The sequence below is a fragment of the Alligator mississippiensis genome, chromosome 3 (genome assembly GCF_030867095.1).
Source record: "Alligator mississippiensis isolate rAllMis1 chromosome 3, rAllMis1, whole genome shotgun sequence".
In the NCBI taxonomy this organism is placed as follows: domain Eukaryota; kingdom Metazoa; phylum Chordata; order Crocodylia; family Alligatoridae; genus Alligator; species Alligator mississippiensis.
Window position 1 is genome coordinate 99,610,331 of NC_081826.1, and position 15,564 is coordinate 99,625,894.

Consider the following 15,564-nt stretch of genomic DNA (forward strand, 5'->3'; position numbering starts at 1 on the left):
AAAAAGTTTCTTTTTTTACCCATATAATCTCCTAGGGAGCATCGAGATCTGTGTGGACATTTGGTTCCATGGTACACCTTGTGCCGCTGCTTCTTGTCCCCAAGGAATGCCTGTGCCAAGCGCGCTTTGGCATGGTGCAAGTTGCTTTGGGTGACATAGGGGAGGCTGGGGGCAGCACAGTGCTGGCCCCAGCAGCCTTACCTGGGGTCCTGGGGGCCTCCCAGAGCTGCAGCCATGGCAATCCTGCTGGGCAGAGGCTGGCCGACAGCTGCAGTGTGGCTCTGAGCAGCCTAGCTGCACTTCTTAGCAACACATGCTGCCCAAGCATGCTCTGCTTCAGGTTTTTTTTCAGCGCATGCTGAGGTAGCGTGCCCTTGCAGTGTGGAGAACTCTGGACTGTGCAGCATGTGGCTCTGCAAACATGTTTGCAGTGCCACATTTGGCACAACTGAGCCTGTCTGGAAGTGCCCAGAGGGTGCATCTACACATGCACTTTACTGCAAGTTGACTAATTAGCTCCACAGTAAAATGTCACCATCTACACATGCCCCCATATTAGGGCACAGTAAAATAATTAACTCTACCATAGGATAGTATTGTCTGGGACAAGGACTATTCTATGACAAAATAATTGATGCCACTGCAACACACATGTAGACAGTGACTGGGGCTGGGTGGGGCACGAGGATGCTACAGTGAAGGGGGCTGCCTGCTGGCTAGCCCTGCACTGTAGCACCATTGTGCCTCAGCTGGCCCCACTGCCACTCACAGCTGACCCTGCCCCCAACCCCAGGTCCTGTTTCAGCCCAGGGCTGCTCTGCCCCAGCACAAATTGATGTGATCCTGGGTGCACATGTAAATGCTGTGCCTGGGAGCAACTGACTCTGGCATGAACGACGCTGGACTTAGTGTGTCAACATAATTGCATGCTTCCTCAGCCTGACAAAGGGTATTTGTACCCAAAAGCTTGCAAAGAAGAATTTTTCCAACTATTTGAGTTGGTCTAATAAAAGATATCATATTTACCCAAAGAACCTTGTGTTGCTTTTGTAGATGTACCCAGAGAGATTGCATGAGTTACTATCAGATATAGTGGAAGTCTGTGGATACAGAAAGGAAGTAGACACAAAACTCTTGAGTCCTAATTTAGTGTTTTTTAAACATTTAGTCTCTTTCATTATTATCCTCCCCCTCCTCGATCATAGTTTATTACCCCTAACTCCCCAAGGGTTATTGACAGTCTATTGCTACTATGTTTTTTTTTCTCAGTATGAGGAAAAAAAGACTTTTAGATGAATACTCCCATTGATGGTCATAGTCATCCTGGGCATTTTTATATGTACTCTGTGGGTGGGTGTGTACACACACTCTGTGGGTGTGGGGGGGGGACTTTAATTAGAGTGTCTCTGAGAGCTGCTCTGATTAAAGTGCCCACAGAATCTTGTGTATCAGCATCCCCATGCTTCAAAATGGTGGTGGGGTCACTTTAACTAAAGTTCATCGAACGAGCTTTAGTTAAAGTGCCCCTGCCACCATTTTGAAGCATGGGGATGCTGATACATGAAGCATAGAGGCTGGCTGGAGTGCACTAATTAGCATTTAATCGAGTCTCCTCTGACACACTGTAATTACAGCACATAGAAGCGGCCTCCCTGCATGTGTACAGGCACACACTGTTAGCAGAGAATACGTGAATCTGCATTCTCTCTAGTCAAAGGGACCACTTTCACTCCTTGATTGCCTCCTTTTCCCTGCCAAAATAAGCAGCAGACTCTTTAAAAAGCAAGGTATTTCTAGCTAGCAGTTTGCAATAGCTATTTTTGAGGAAAATATGCTTATGTTAAGCATATTAGCACTATCTCTTGAAACCTATTTAGGACTCAAGCATTTATTTTTAGTAGATTCCTAAATCTTGCTGTTACTTTCTATTTATCATGTATGCCAATTAATTGGTAAAAACAATACAAATGATGGCTGACTAATACAACAAAATACACATTTTAAAGTATTCCTAAGATCTTCCTAAGAGCCCTGACATAGGGACTACTATGAAGATGTCATCCAGCCAGCCAAACCCTTTCCATCTTTGAAGACTGCAACCATGTATTATTTAACATTTGACCTTTTGGTCAAATTTGTTGAGATTAGATTAAAACTCAAAGCAGAAATATTTTTTAAAAGGTCCTGGAGTATCAGAAGCTTTACAATTTACAGTGAACTGAGGAATAGTTTTGATGTATGCCTATTAACAGGTATTTCGCTAAAAAATAGGGGGGGGGGGGGCAATTTTATGACAGTGTGGTTGAATTTTGGAAACAGTCAGCCTGAAACTTACTGCTGCTGTATGGATGCTGTGCTGCTGGTTCATCCCTAATGGTCCAATTCTGCTGCCCATTAAACTCACACAACTCCTGTTGACTTCAAATTGCATGACTCTGTCAAAGAGTGGATTTGGGACCTAAGTGTACAAAATGTGTGCCAGCATTTCAAGCTTGACAAGGTTCTCTCTTTTACTGTAATTACAGGAAACAGCCTGCTAAGTCAGGGTTGAAAAAGTTCAGCCCATCTGATGCTGACTTTGAGGATATTTGCTAACCTGCAAGGCAGCTTCTTAATAGCAGTCTGAATGCTGCTTTATACTTTTGCAATGAAAAAATAGTATTGATCGGATTTGTCCTCCACCCCCCACCCTCCCATCCCCACTTCAATGCTTTTATCCATTTTAGTTTTCTTTTCTGGATAAGGTACATAACCCCAGTAATTTATCTACACAAATACAACTTGGACAGTAGCAGCAAAACAAACTTGCCCCCACCATTTCATCATCATGCCTTATCTCTTGCTATCTATTGCTTGTCAGGGCAAGGTTTTATGGTACAGATTCTCATCCACTGTTGATGCGACTAAGGCCAAAAAATTATTTCAATATAAGTCACCAACAGTTATAGTCTTGATCTGCTATGGACACTTAATTTTCATTTCAAAATTAAACTCTCTGACCTGTAAAAATAATTGGAGTATGCATTTGGGGAAGGTGCAACATTCCATGTGTGAAATATTCCCTATGTCTTCTATTTTAGCAGACAGAAGTGAATATGAGCCTGAAAATGAGAAGTGATTGTTTAAATGCGTGGGTACATCTATACTGCACCAGCAGCATGCCTTGTCTGGGATGCTGTGACTAAAGAGTGGGCTGCTTTCTAGTCTGGGGAAATGGTTTTGGTTTTGGTTTTGTTTTTTGGGGGGGCGGGGCTTAGTATAAGCATATTTTGCTGTAAATAGTTTAATAACTAGGACATGTAGGTGCCCTTTTCATGCCAAAGAAGATGCATCAGGCCACAGAGACTGCTCCATGATTGGTTCCCCATAACATTGTGCTTCACTTGATTGGGTGAGCTTCATTTCTGAGTTAACACTATAGTTCTGTCACAGTTTTGTTGTAACGGTGGCAATCTGTGTCAGAGAGAAGGACTGGTTCTGAGGGAGCTGGACTGTAAGTAGGAATGTGAGGAAGGACAGTGGGAACTGCAGTAGCACAACGAAGACTGCTTGGAGTAGACCTGTCTACTCTACCTGCTGTGTGATCTGGGATGTTGCTGACCTCCTCCTTTTGAAGTGGAATACCCTCCTTCCTGGGACCTGAGCAAAGAGGGAGCTCTCGGGGGTGTAGGGCAGGTGGGGTGCTACAGGTAGCTGGGAAAACCAGACACAAAGCAGAGCCAGGGTTTCAAGCCAGAGGCTTTCCCTTTGTGAAACCACACCAGGGCTGGTTTCAGGGGGTCCTTCAGGAAGAGGGGAGTCCCAAGGAAGAGCTTCCCCTCAAAAGCAGTGTGATCCATGACAGTCATTCCCAAATATTGTAACCATTCCCATTCTATATACCCTCCAAACTCAGGAGTGAGGCAGTGAGGATGCTCTGAGGAGACCACATCCCTCAACTATTCTCAAGATCTCTGTCTCATGCTTGAGAGCAATGCATATTTTCCAAGCATCCTTACTCCCTGACTTCTGGGTTCAGTTCATGCAGCATGGGAGTGGGTGGGTAGAGCTTATTTTATTATGGTAGTCTTGAGACCCATAGTAGACAGACCCTCTCTTTTATTGAGATTGAATTGGTGAGGAAACTTGGAAAAGATGTTTTAATTCCCCTGTTTCTAAAAAAGAAAGTATTCTTTATTTACCTATGAAACAAAGTTTATGAAGAGCTGCGTAAGTGCAACTGAATGAGGTCAGCCAGTGAAGAAGTTAGGAACAGAGGGTAGCAACAGCTTGTTTATAGCCTCCAATTAATCTGTTAGATCATGTGGCTTCTTGGAGGGAGCAGATATATGACAAGCACATTTGCTTCTCCAACTTTTTCAGAACTCACAATAATAAAACCTTGAAAACCATGTGTAAATGTTATGATGAACTCATTTTACTGTGCTTATACTTACTGCAAATACCTTTCAGTCCTTTGACAGTTTACAAAAATTGAAAATCTAAGTGTTGGAACTCATGCAAAAGGAACTTGTGAATAATATTTTCAGATTACTTGCAAACTATTTCTCCAAATTATACCCAGAATTTACCATTGGCTTTTTTAATTGAAATGTACTAAGATGAATTTGCAGCGGTCAGCTCACTGGGTAGATGTCAGATATCAATGTGCTCACTTGGACAGCTCCCGAAAGTACTTTTTAGTCAACTCTATCTGTGTGAATCACCATCCTAACATCTAGGAGTCAGTTAAAAAGTATCTTCACTTTATTACAATGCATGTACAAACCTGTGATGTGCTGGAGGGCAGTAGCAAGGGCCTACTTTTTAAAATTCTGAAAGTACATGTGAGGTAAATTTGAACCATTTTCCCCTAAGTGATGGAATATACCCATATCCAGAGAGGAGGTAAAATCTATCAGAGTTAGAGAAATAGAGCCTGTTTCCCTTTCATGTACATCCAGAATTTTAAAAAATGTTCTTTTCAGAAGTGCCCCCAACAGAAATGACTTGTCCTGGGGCTAATAAAGTACTTCTAAAGCACACTTTTTTTCAAGTTTTGAATGAGCCAACTACATGGGAAGGAATATCCTTTTAAATGTATGTAAAATCTACTAGGGAATGTTACTCTTCTCCCATTCAACACTCCCAATACCTTCCATCCCCTTCAAGTTTTACAAGTTGTGCTTCATAGTACATAATCAATCTACTCCCTATAGTTACCAGGAGTAAAGTATAAATATGTCCAGCAAATGCATTTAACATAAGTCTGTTTGCCAAGTGACATTGCCTCCCATTATACTTACATTTGAATGAAGGAGTTTTGTTTAAATGAGTAAACAAATTAATAGATTCCACAATCTTTCCCTTGTCTTCCTTCAAGGTGACATATTCCCAGCAGAAAGAGAACAGTAGGCATTTCTACATGTGAATTTAAAACAGCTTAAATTTAATATGCATTAAACTAATGCACATTAAGCATTTTTGGCAGATGTCTACATGTGGTGGGATTTAGAATTAACTTTCATCCCAGATCGATGCATCCCTGCTATGTGTCCCTGTGATCACTGGGGGGAGCTCCAGCCTCGGGACACATGGCTGCCAGCACTTGGCAGCCATCTTGAAAGCATACCCTTTGCACTGTGACCTCTGGGCTGATGCTTCCTGTGTCTCAGCAGGAGTGTGGCAGAGACACAGGCAGCATGTGCCTGCTCTGCTCCTGCCATAGCTGCACTTCCCAGCCCTGGCTGTGCCAGCTCCTGGCCCGGGCACTCAGATACAGGGTCCCTGCTCCTCAGGGATGCCACAGCTGTCCTCCTTGCCTGCCACCATTCTACGTGCCTGCTGCTTGGCCACCTAGTGCCACCCAACTCCTTCACCCACTCCAGCCACCTGCTGGATGACTGGTACATGGCCTTTCAGGGCCCCCACCACTGCACAGATGATTCCACTAGCCCCAATGACCACAGGCTCCAGGATGCCACCTCCAAGACTGTTGTTGCCCTCCTGTTCCACTTGCCCCACCACCTCTGGGCCCACCACACCAGCCAGCACTGATGACAGCACATCATGCTGCAGGAATGGGATGATAACTAGTGGGTCAACACATTCCAGATGAACTGGGCCACCTTTGAAGACCTGCTCTACCAGCTCTGTATCCACCTGGAGTGTCAGGACATGGAGAAGCACCTGGCCATCCTTGTTGACACCTGCCTGCTCCACCACCACACACCCACTACCTACCCCCCAGCACCATTCCAGGACACACACATTTGCAATGAAAACCTTTATTCTCCTCACAACCCTCCCCACCATCCCCCCATCTCCCTGCTCAAGCAACAGACCCCCCTCCCCCTTCCTCCCCAACAGACAGAGTCCCTCCACCGCCGTCCTAACCCATCAACAATAAAAAACCTCCTCCCAAACTGAAAACTATATCTCAGTCTTTGTCTGGGCCTAGTGCACCTCCAGATGGGCCTAATGCACCTGCTGTGCCCACTCCCATGCCTCCTTCTGGGTGATGTCTTTGTTGCACCCAGCCAACTCCTATGCCTCCCAAGGCACATGCTGCCACACCTGCTCCTTCACTGCTTAGTTCTCAACTGCCACCATTAGCTGCACTTCCCGGCTTCAGATTGGAGGTTGGCTATGCATGGGTGTTCAGGGACCATGATAATCTGTCCAGGCAGAGCTTGGACTAGGCATCCTGCCTCCCTTTCCCTCTTCCCAGGGTGCACCAGGCCAAGCTGTTGGCAGCACCTGGTGCCACAGCTCCAGATCCTGCCCTCCCTCCCTACAGGCCAACCACTCTGCTGTGTTTCTGCCCAGCCCATGACATCTGGGCTAGGGGTGTGTTGGGCTCTCAAAAAATGGGGTTAGGAGATAGATGCATCCCTGTCCTCCCCACAGGGGGCATCTCCAGGGGGGTGCCCTGGGGCCAGTACCCCCTGTGCTGCCACTCTTCCCTGAGCATGCCCCTCCTGTATATGTCCTGGGTAGTGCATGATGAGCTATTTGTGCAGGCAGAGGGGTGCCCAAGCCACTGTGCCCTGTTGCTGCTGATCCTGCTGGTGCCCCAGGCACACCTGTGCTCCTGGTTCAGGATCCTGAGCTATGATGGTGTAGGGAGCAAGCCCAAGCTGTTCCACAGCTTCTGCTACCATCTGGAGGGCTGTCAGGACATGGGCTGCTCAATAAAGTTTTGAACTGTGTCCAACCTCTCTGTGTGCTGTGGTGGGGGAACCAGGGGACAGAGGAATGTAGGTAGGCTGGGCAGGGAGTGGGAGCAGGGGCCAGGCCAGGGACTGGGAGGGCCCTCCCCCAGTGCAGGACTTACCATGTATCCCAGGATGATGAGGCTGGCATCTCAGCATGGGGCACCCCATCAGCAACAGCAACTAGCTGCGCCTGGTGTCCACAGCCTGCAATGAGTAGCAGGCCAGTACCTGGTCAGGGCCCCCCCACAGGGAGGAGCTGGCACTGCTGGTGGGAGTTGGTGGTGTGGCTAGCCACTCCTTATGGTGGGGTGTGGGGATGGGCCAAGGGTCAGGCAGCCACTGGGCACAGCTCCCTGAACTGCCAGTGGATGCAGCAGCTGGGGAGGTGGGCAGGGTACTGAAGGCCTGAGGTCCCCTCCTCCAGTGATGTGCCACTGGAGTTTTCATGGCAAGGTATGGGTGAGGGCAGGTCACCCCTGCTAGTGGCACTCACAGGGGAGTGGCTTGCCTCCCAGGATGCCAAAATGTGGGTCAGCACCTGCATGAAAGGCATGGTTTCCTGGGCACAACTTGACCGACAACTGAAGTCCGTCACAGCAACCCACTGTGCCTACAAGACCTTGGCCTTCAGGTGGCACTGCCATGCCATCCAAGAGTGACCTCATACACGCATCCTGGATGAAATGGCCTCATAAATGTGGGCGTTTGAGCACCTGCCACATGTGAACTGTCTCTGGACATCAGCTCCACCTGAGAACACTACAAAGTCACACACCTCCTCCTGAGTCCAGTTGGGGTCCCGGGCACTCAGGATGGGGGGGATGGGGGGGGGGGACGGGGGCTGGGCCTCAACAGGGGAGGATGTGTGTCTACACATGTGTTAATGCTTTGTTCAGGTATCAAATTTAGGTTCAATTAGCCTAAAATCACCATTTTTAAGGTGCATTACGAGTTCACACGTGTAGTCATGCACCCATAACACACCTTAAATTGGCTAATGCACATTAAATTCACATGTATAAATATGTCCAGTGTAGTTTGGCCTAGGGTGAGATCACTTTTATAAAGAGTAAATATGGAGTTTGCCACCATGTTGGAGTTTGCTACGATTCCCTGCATTCTGTGAGCGGACTGACAGAAAAGGTGGAAACTCAAGTTTCCTAATATGATTTTATATGCTCATTAATAATAGTGATAGAGGATAGCCAAGATATCCACCTAATGGGATTGTAGATGTTAAACCATGTCTACCTAAGAGATTAAGTAGTGTTTAAATTTGAGCTATCAAATTTAATTTAAACAGGGAAAACAAAAAAACAAAATAAAATGTTGATCATCCAGCCAGTTCTGCTGAGTAATATTTCAGTCCATGAATAATTCCTTTAATTTTAGGAAGCCAATTGTGAAGTAAAATACTACTAGCCTCTACATGTGCATATTAATGTGATGCAATAAACTCTAGCACATATTGCACTGGACTTTACTGCTACTGGGCACTGCATTTGCAAGTGTGCCCAGGACTGTAGCACGTTGACCTCCAGTTGGAGAACCCCCAGCTGGCAGAAGGTTCTGGGGGTCAACCTGCCAGCTCAGGGCTGCTCTGACCTGGCTCAGTGTGCTGTGGAGGGGTTGGTTGGAGCACAGCCAGTAGCCCCCACACTGAAGCACCCTCAAGCCCCAGCCAGCCCTGTCAGTGTCTATACATGCACTGCTGAGTACAAAAAAACTTTACAGCAGGATAGTACTTGTATTTACATGTACTAACTTGCTGCAGAGATTATTAGTTTCCTGTGAGCTAATAGGGCAGCACATGTAGATGTTGAGATATTTCTGTAGACTTAATTAGGCAACTCTGCAGTAAATGCCTTGTGTAGATACACTCAGTATGAGTAAAGTTTGGTAACTTTCGCCCCTTGGTAGCATATCACTGCCTAGTTTGATAAAAATGAGAACAAAAGAAAACAAGTGTTGCCTTTTGAACTGGAAAGTTGCTACTGTTCCAAATTTAAATTCTGAGCAAAAATTTGGGAATAAACAAAGTTGTTTTCATGCATTTAGCCAAAATGGAGGGCAGGTGTTAATGACATATTTAAAAGTCGAAGGAGGAATTACAACACGCCATCTCTAATGGGTAGTGCTGCACAGTTAGCTAACTTTACAAAAATGGTTTGAAAATGTAATGAATAAAATGTACTCCACTTAATTACAGTAGATGTACCAGCCAATTTTTGCTTTTTATATTAAATCATTATTCCCTTTCTCCCCCAGTTTGAAATAGTGAAGTTTTTTTTCCCCCCAAACATGATAAAACTTATACTTTTTATCAAGGTTATAAAGAGATTATTATATGGATTGGCTGTTGCAGAATGAAAGGCTCATTACTGCATTAAAAAAAACAACCAAAGAGCTTTGCCAGGAAAAGATAATTTGTCATAATGGGGAATATTTATCCATTTTACACCTAAGGGGAATTTAAGTTCTTGAGCAAAGCAGTAATGTAACAGAACATGAGCAAGACATAAAAAGTAAATACAAATCTTGTAGAATAAGAACTACATGAATATAGATATCTTATAAAAGCTTTATGTTGTAGATGCAAATGCATTCATTACTTAAGTAGCTGATACTAGGTTTCATGTATTTTTAACACTTTGTTAGTTCAATATTTCATTGCCTATCCTAGAAGAACAATATTTTATACAAATTTAACAGAAAATTGGTATCCTACTGACTTAGTGGCTTCCATTTGTTTGATGTTTGTTTGAAAAGAATTTCTTGTGTCAGATACTCGGTTTGGATCACTTTCCATTTACAGATAAAACGTAGTGTGTTATGTGTGGGTGGGGTCCATGGTTAGATCTAGTATTTTGAAAAAGGGGTGTACAGATGATGTGGCATACCATCACTTATAACACAGTGCATCTTTTTCTCCAACTAAAGAGAAAATAGAAGCTTTACTAATATACTAAGATGCCCTATAGTATTCAGATGCACTATATTATTCAGTTTAAGATCAAAACAAAAACAAATATAAATATTGGAATATGCACTGATTTTCTAGATTATATATGTTTAAAAAACACCATACTAGGCAAAAATAGTCAGAAAAGTCAAAAGATATTGTCATTAGTTCCACAATCATTATAGGTAAATGAATGTCTCAATAAGATTCATAAAACAAAATCTAGCCTCCTTGAGCATCTTGACAGTGCTTCTAATACTTCTGTGTTAGTCCATTCTACATCTGAGTTAATATTACCACACCTGAGTTAAGGTTTTTAGCTATAGCTAAAAACAGTCTGAAGGCTGTAAAACAAAAGAAAGACATCACATAGAACAGCTAATAGACAGTTAAATTGCAGAAGAAATGCTAGTTTGAATAGTGGAACATCAAGACAATTAAAAAGGATAGGGGGTCTTTAATACCCGTGGAGTGGAGACAGTTTAGCAAGAATCAGAGAGCTGATAAAGATCCATGAAATCAGTTGACTCTATTATCACTGCCTGAATAGAAATGCTGCTGCCCCTCCCCTTTAAAATCAAGCTCTGATTTTAAAGTTTGGATGGAACAGGGAACAAAGGGAAGGGGTACAACAGAACCACTGCATCCCACCTGGATCCACGTCTAGTGGGGTCTGAGTGATTGAAGGAAGGGGTAAATCTGAATGATATTCAGTCACTGTATATTCTGTTCAGACCAGACTGGGAACTCTGTCTCTTTACATAGATATTTCATCTTGATCTACAAAAACACATTTAACATATGCTGTTTCTTTCTTTATGCTGGTCATGAAAAGGCTAACCACATAAGGGTTTGGCTTGTGTTCCTTTATGAGAGTTTTGAAAATTGGAAACAGGATATGAACCTTATACAACAAGCCTAAGTTATCATCGAGCTAAATTGTTTACCTATTGAAAATTGTTGGGTCAAGCAAATAGAAGAGCTTCCTTTGGGATGAGAGGAAGAGGGATCAAAATTCTCTTACTTCAACTCATGGATTAATAGTTTTTGGCCTTGTTCTTTCTCTTTGAAATTGACAAGCTGAAGCAAGTGCATAAGCTTGTAACACTTGCCTTCTCGTGTTATCACTCTTCTTCTCTTTATCTCTTTTCTTTGCTTTTAAAATTTCTTTCCTTCTGGCTCTTTGTCTTCACAAGCTGTTAGGGACTTGTTATACACTGCACTTTTAGATGCTCAAATGTTGATTGGCATTAGTGCTAGCTAGAGTTTGGAGCACTCACAATTTGGGTGCTTTTACACATGCTCCAAAGGTGTGTGTGGGGGGGGGGGGGGGGAGGCACAGTATGCTCAACCCCACAGTATCAAAAATCATGAGACAAACTCTTAAAAATCAAGGGATTTGGAATGTAAATCATGAGATGCTATTTTTGAAGTGTTTGTGTGTGTGGGGGGGGTTATCTGTGAAGGTGTGGAGGACTGTGGGTGTATGTGTGGGCAGTTTGGAGCCCCAGGGGGAGTCCCCACACACCCCACACACCATGGGTCAGGAGTGAGGGGCAGCAGCATGGCTGGGGGAGGGATGTGGCTTGGGAGTAAGAGGCAGAGAAACAGATGCAGAAATATGGACACACACACACGCGCGCGCGCACGCACGCATGCACAGCACCCAGCAGGTTAGTAGAGGGAAAGGTTCAGGGGGAAGAGAGAAGGGGCGGGGGCAGGGCTGCCCATTGTGGGCTGGGGCTCTCTGTGCCCTGCTCAGTGCTGCCTTTGCTCTGGGAGCTGCATGACACCAGTGTGCCTCCTGCTGCTTGGTGGGTGGCAGGAGGCACACTGGCATCACATAGCTCTGGGGGCAAATGCAGCAGGGCACAGAGAGCCCCAGACCACAGTAGGCTTGCTTCTGCCCTATTTACAAATTTGGGGGACACGTGCTTCCCATGCCTCCCTTGGGGGTGTGTGCTGTGGCAGGGAGCCATGTTGCCGACCACCCCTGCACCTCTGGACAAGCCTCCCACAGGGTGCAGAAAGCTCCAGGGCCCCATTCACCCCAGACCCTGTCCCTGGAAGCTGTGTGCTGGCCACGCAATGCCAGTGTGTCTCCTGTTGCCCTCTGAGTGGGGACCATTGGTGCAGCCAGATCATGGCTCCTGGGGCCTCCCAGTGGGTGGCAGGAGGCACACTGGTATTGTATAGCTCATGCAAAAAAGGCAGCAGGGTGCACAGCTCCACCCCACAGCATGGGCAGCCCGCCTCTGCCCTGCATACATTGGGAGGGCACGTGCCCCTCCCATGCCTCCCCCAGGGGCATGACCCACCATGGACCTGGTGCCCCATTCACTCCAGCCCCTGCCTGACTCCCTCCCTCACCACGGAGGCCTTGATCTGCCCCCCAGCCTCTTCCCCTCCTTAGACTTACCAGCTGCGCACTCTCTACATGTGCTGGATGGAAAAATCCAGAGATTTGAGGTTTGTATCCTGAGATCATGAGTTAGAGTTAATTTGATTTGGAAATCAGGAGGCTCGCATTGTTTTGTGCAAATTGGCATTACTGGGGGCACTTTAATTAGAGAGGCTCTGGGAGCTTCTCTAATTAAAGGGCCTGCTGCGTCTCATGTATCAGTGCCCCGACATTTCAAAATGGAGGCAGGGGCACTTTAACTACAGCTCATTGAACGAGCTGTAGTTAAAGTACCCCTGCCACCATTTTGAAACATGGGGATGCTGATACATGAGATGCAGAGACTGGCTGGAGCACTAATTAGCAGGCTCCAGCAGCCTTGATGAACTGAGTCTGCTCTGACATGTTATAATTACAGTGCATTGGAGCAGTCTCTCTGAATATGTAGAGGCACTCTTTAAGACTAAAAACCTTCTCTGACTGTCCCCAACCTATACAGCTGTGATTTGCCACTAGAAGATTGACAAATAGAGGCCTAACTAGGAGCTATACCTCTGAGTTGGAGGGTATAGATGAGAGATGGGTTGATGGAGGCAGAAACATGAAGCTGAGAGGTGGATAGTTAATGGGAAGTGGCTGGGTAATGAAATGAGAGGTGTAAAGGAAATGGTGGTGGGGGAAGGATGGTGAAATGAAGGAAGTCAGCCACTGAAGGATAAAATAAAAAGAAAAAAAAAAGGATTAAAAAAGAAATAAAGAGGAATTAAATTCTAAAATGTCTTATGTTTTAATAAATTGGGATTTGGATTGAGTTGTAGGGGGTGCTGGTCATGCTTCCTGGGGTGGCTGGGAGGTGGAACCAATGAGGGAAGGCACTTTTGTGAGAAACCTGTATTTAAAAAGAAAGTTTGGGTTGCTAAGTGATAACAGTGAACTAATTTAATATACAATTTATAAAATCTCATACTGAAATGTAAGGAATTACTTAAAAATATCAAAATACTAAGAAAGTCACCATGCCTCACTACTCACCCAGAATTCTTTGATCATGTAAATAGAGCAAGGGAAAAAGAAGAACTAGATAACAATCTATTTAGACTTAAAAAAGATCTTCATTAAGGTTTGGCATAAGTGTCTACAGAAGAAACAAAGTGGTCTTTGAATGTGAGACAAAGTTTTGTTAAGTATCAAAACCTGGCAAAGAGGCAAAAAAAAGAATCAAAAGCTCTATTTTTCAGCATATCAAAATGGTAATATCAGAGTACTTCCTCTATTGTTTTACTAAATAAAAATATTCATTAATATGGAAAAGGGGAGGGGAAAAAGACTGAGAAAACTAAATCTACAGGTGACACAAGTATTTAAGTTGAGAGAGCCTACAAAAACATCAGCGGGTGCTAACCAAGGTAGGTGACCATGTTCAATGGCAAATGGATTGTTTACAGATGTACATCAATTCACAGTGAAGAGAAAGAATTGAATTGGTCACATACCTCAGAGGGTTTTATAAGAACTAAATCACCTCAGAAAAGGAAACAGAATGCTACTAAAGACAGCCTAATGAAAACTGCTATATGAGCAGTTGCTTTCAAAGAACAGAAAGAAAAGGTTACTGTACCCTGCTGCAAAATGTGTGCTGCAGAATGGGAGGGAGTTTAAAAAGAGTGATTTGACTGATCAATAGCCACAGCCAAGCAACTATGCAACGCGCAGAGCAGCACTGTCTTCTGCAATACTGAATGTAGCAAAGCAATAAGCTATTTTAGTGGGCTTCCTCAAAGGCTGCACCTGGGCAGAGATGGACTTAGGGGTTGGTGTTGTGGGTGATTGCCCAGAGTGCCATGGCCAGGGGGGTGCCAAACACACACACACACACACACACACACACACACACACACACACGAGCACCTCACATGCACAATTGCACTCTCCCCCTGCTTCGGCCTACACTACCCCAGGCTATCCCCACCCCAGCCCAGATACCCCCTGCCTGAAGCCGCTGCTCAGGAGAAGCTGGGCTGGGCATGTGTGGGCAGGGCGGCACCTGCTCCAGTCTGCCCCTCTTACTCCCACACAGCAGCAGTGGTGCTTGCCTGCCTGGCACAAAAGACTTGAGAAAACTCTCGTGGGAAATAAGACTGAAAAGACTGGGAGTCTTTCCCATAAAAAGGAGATGGATAAGAGAAGATGTGATAGAAACACATAAAGCTATGACTAGTAGAGAACATGGGAACTTCTGTTTTCCTTCTTGTAAAAGCAAGGGGGCATTCAAGCAAATTAATAGGCAGTAAAATTCAAAACCAATAAAAGGAGGTGCTTTTTAACACAATTTATGATCATAAGAGAAGGTAAAAGTTGGGATACTTTACTAGATGGACCTTGGGTATCATCCACTATGGCAATTTCCAGGTTCCTATGAACCTTAAACTGCCCACAAAAATAATACTTGTACTGAACAACAAAATACAGATTACATGAACAACAGACTTAATTCTAACCTGCTGGTTAGAGGTGGTTGGGAATGTTCTGACAAAAAAAAAAGGTTTCACTGATTAATCATAAAACAAAATGAATAGGTAATCAAAGTTAAAACACACCGTGGAAACATGAGTTTTGGTGAAGTTCCAGACAGAAGGTTTGGTGGAGTGACACTTTTGAGACTAACTAGTTCAGAGAGGCATGATCTTTCATAGATCAGTCCTGGGCAAGAGTTATTAGGTGCTAGATTCTATCCCACTTATTAGATATGCAAGTGAAATTTAAAAAAAAAAAAAGCCCCACACTCACTGGCTTCTGCCAGGCGGGGGGAGGCGATCTTTGGCAGAAGCTACAACCATCAAAGCACTGAATATCTGGACTAAGTCTGGCTTTTAGATTCTGTTTCAATGGTCTAAAGGGGGGACGGTAGGTCTAGGGTATAGTCCACTCTTCCATATTCTTGCCTTGGTGTGTGTGCTGAAGGTCTTGGTGTGGTGGTCAGACCTCTTGCATTTACACCATGATTG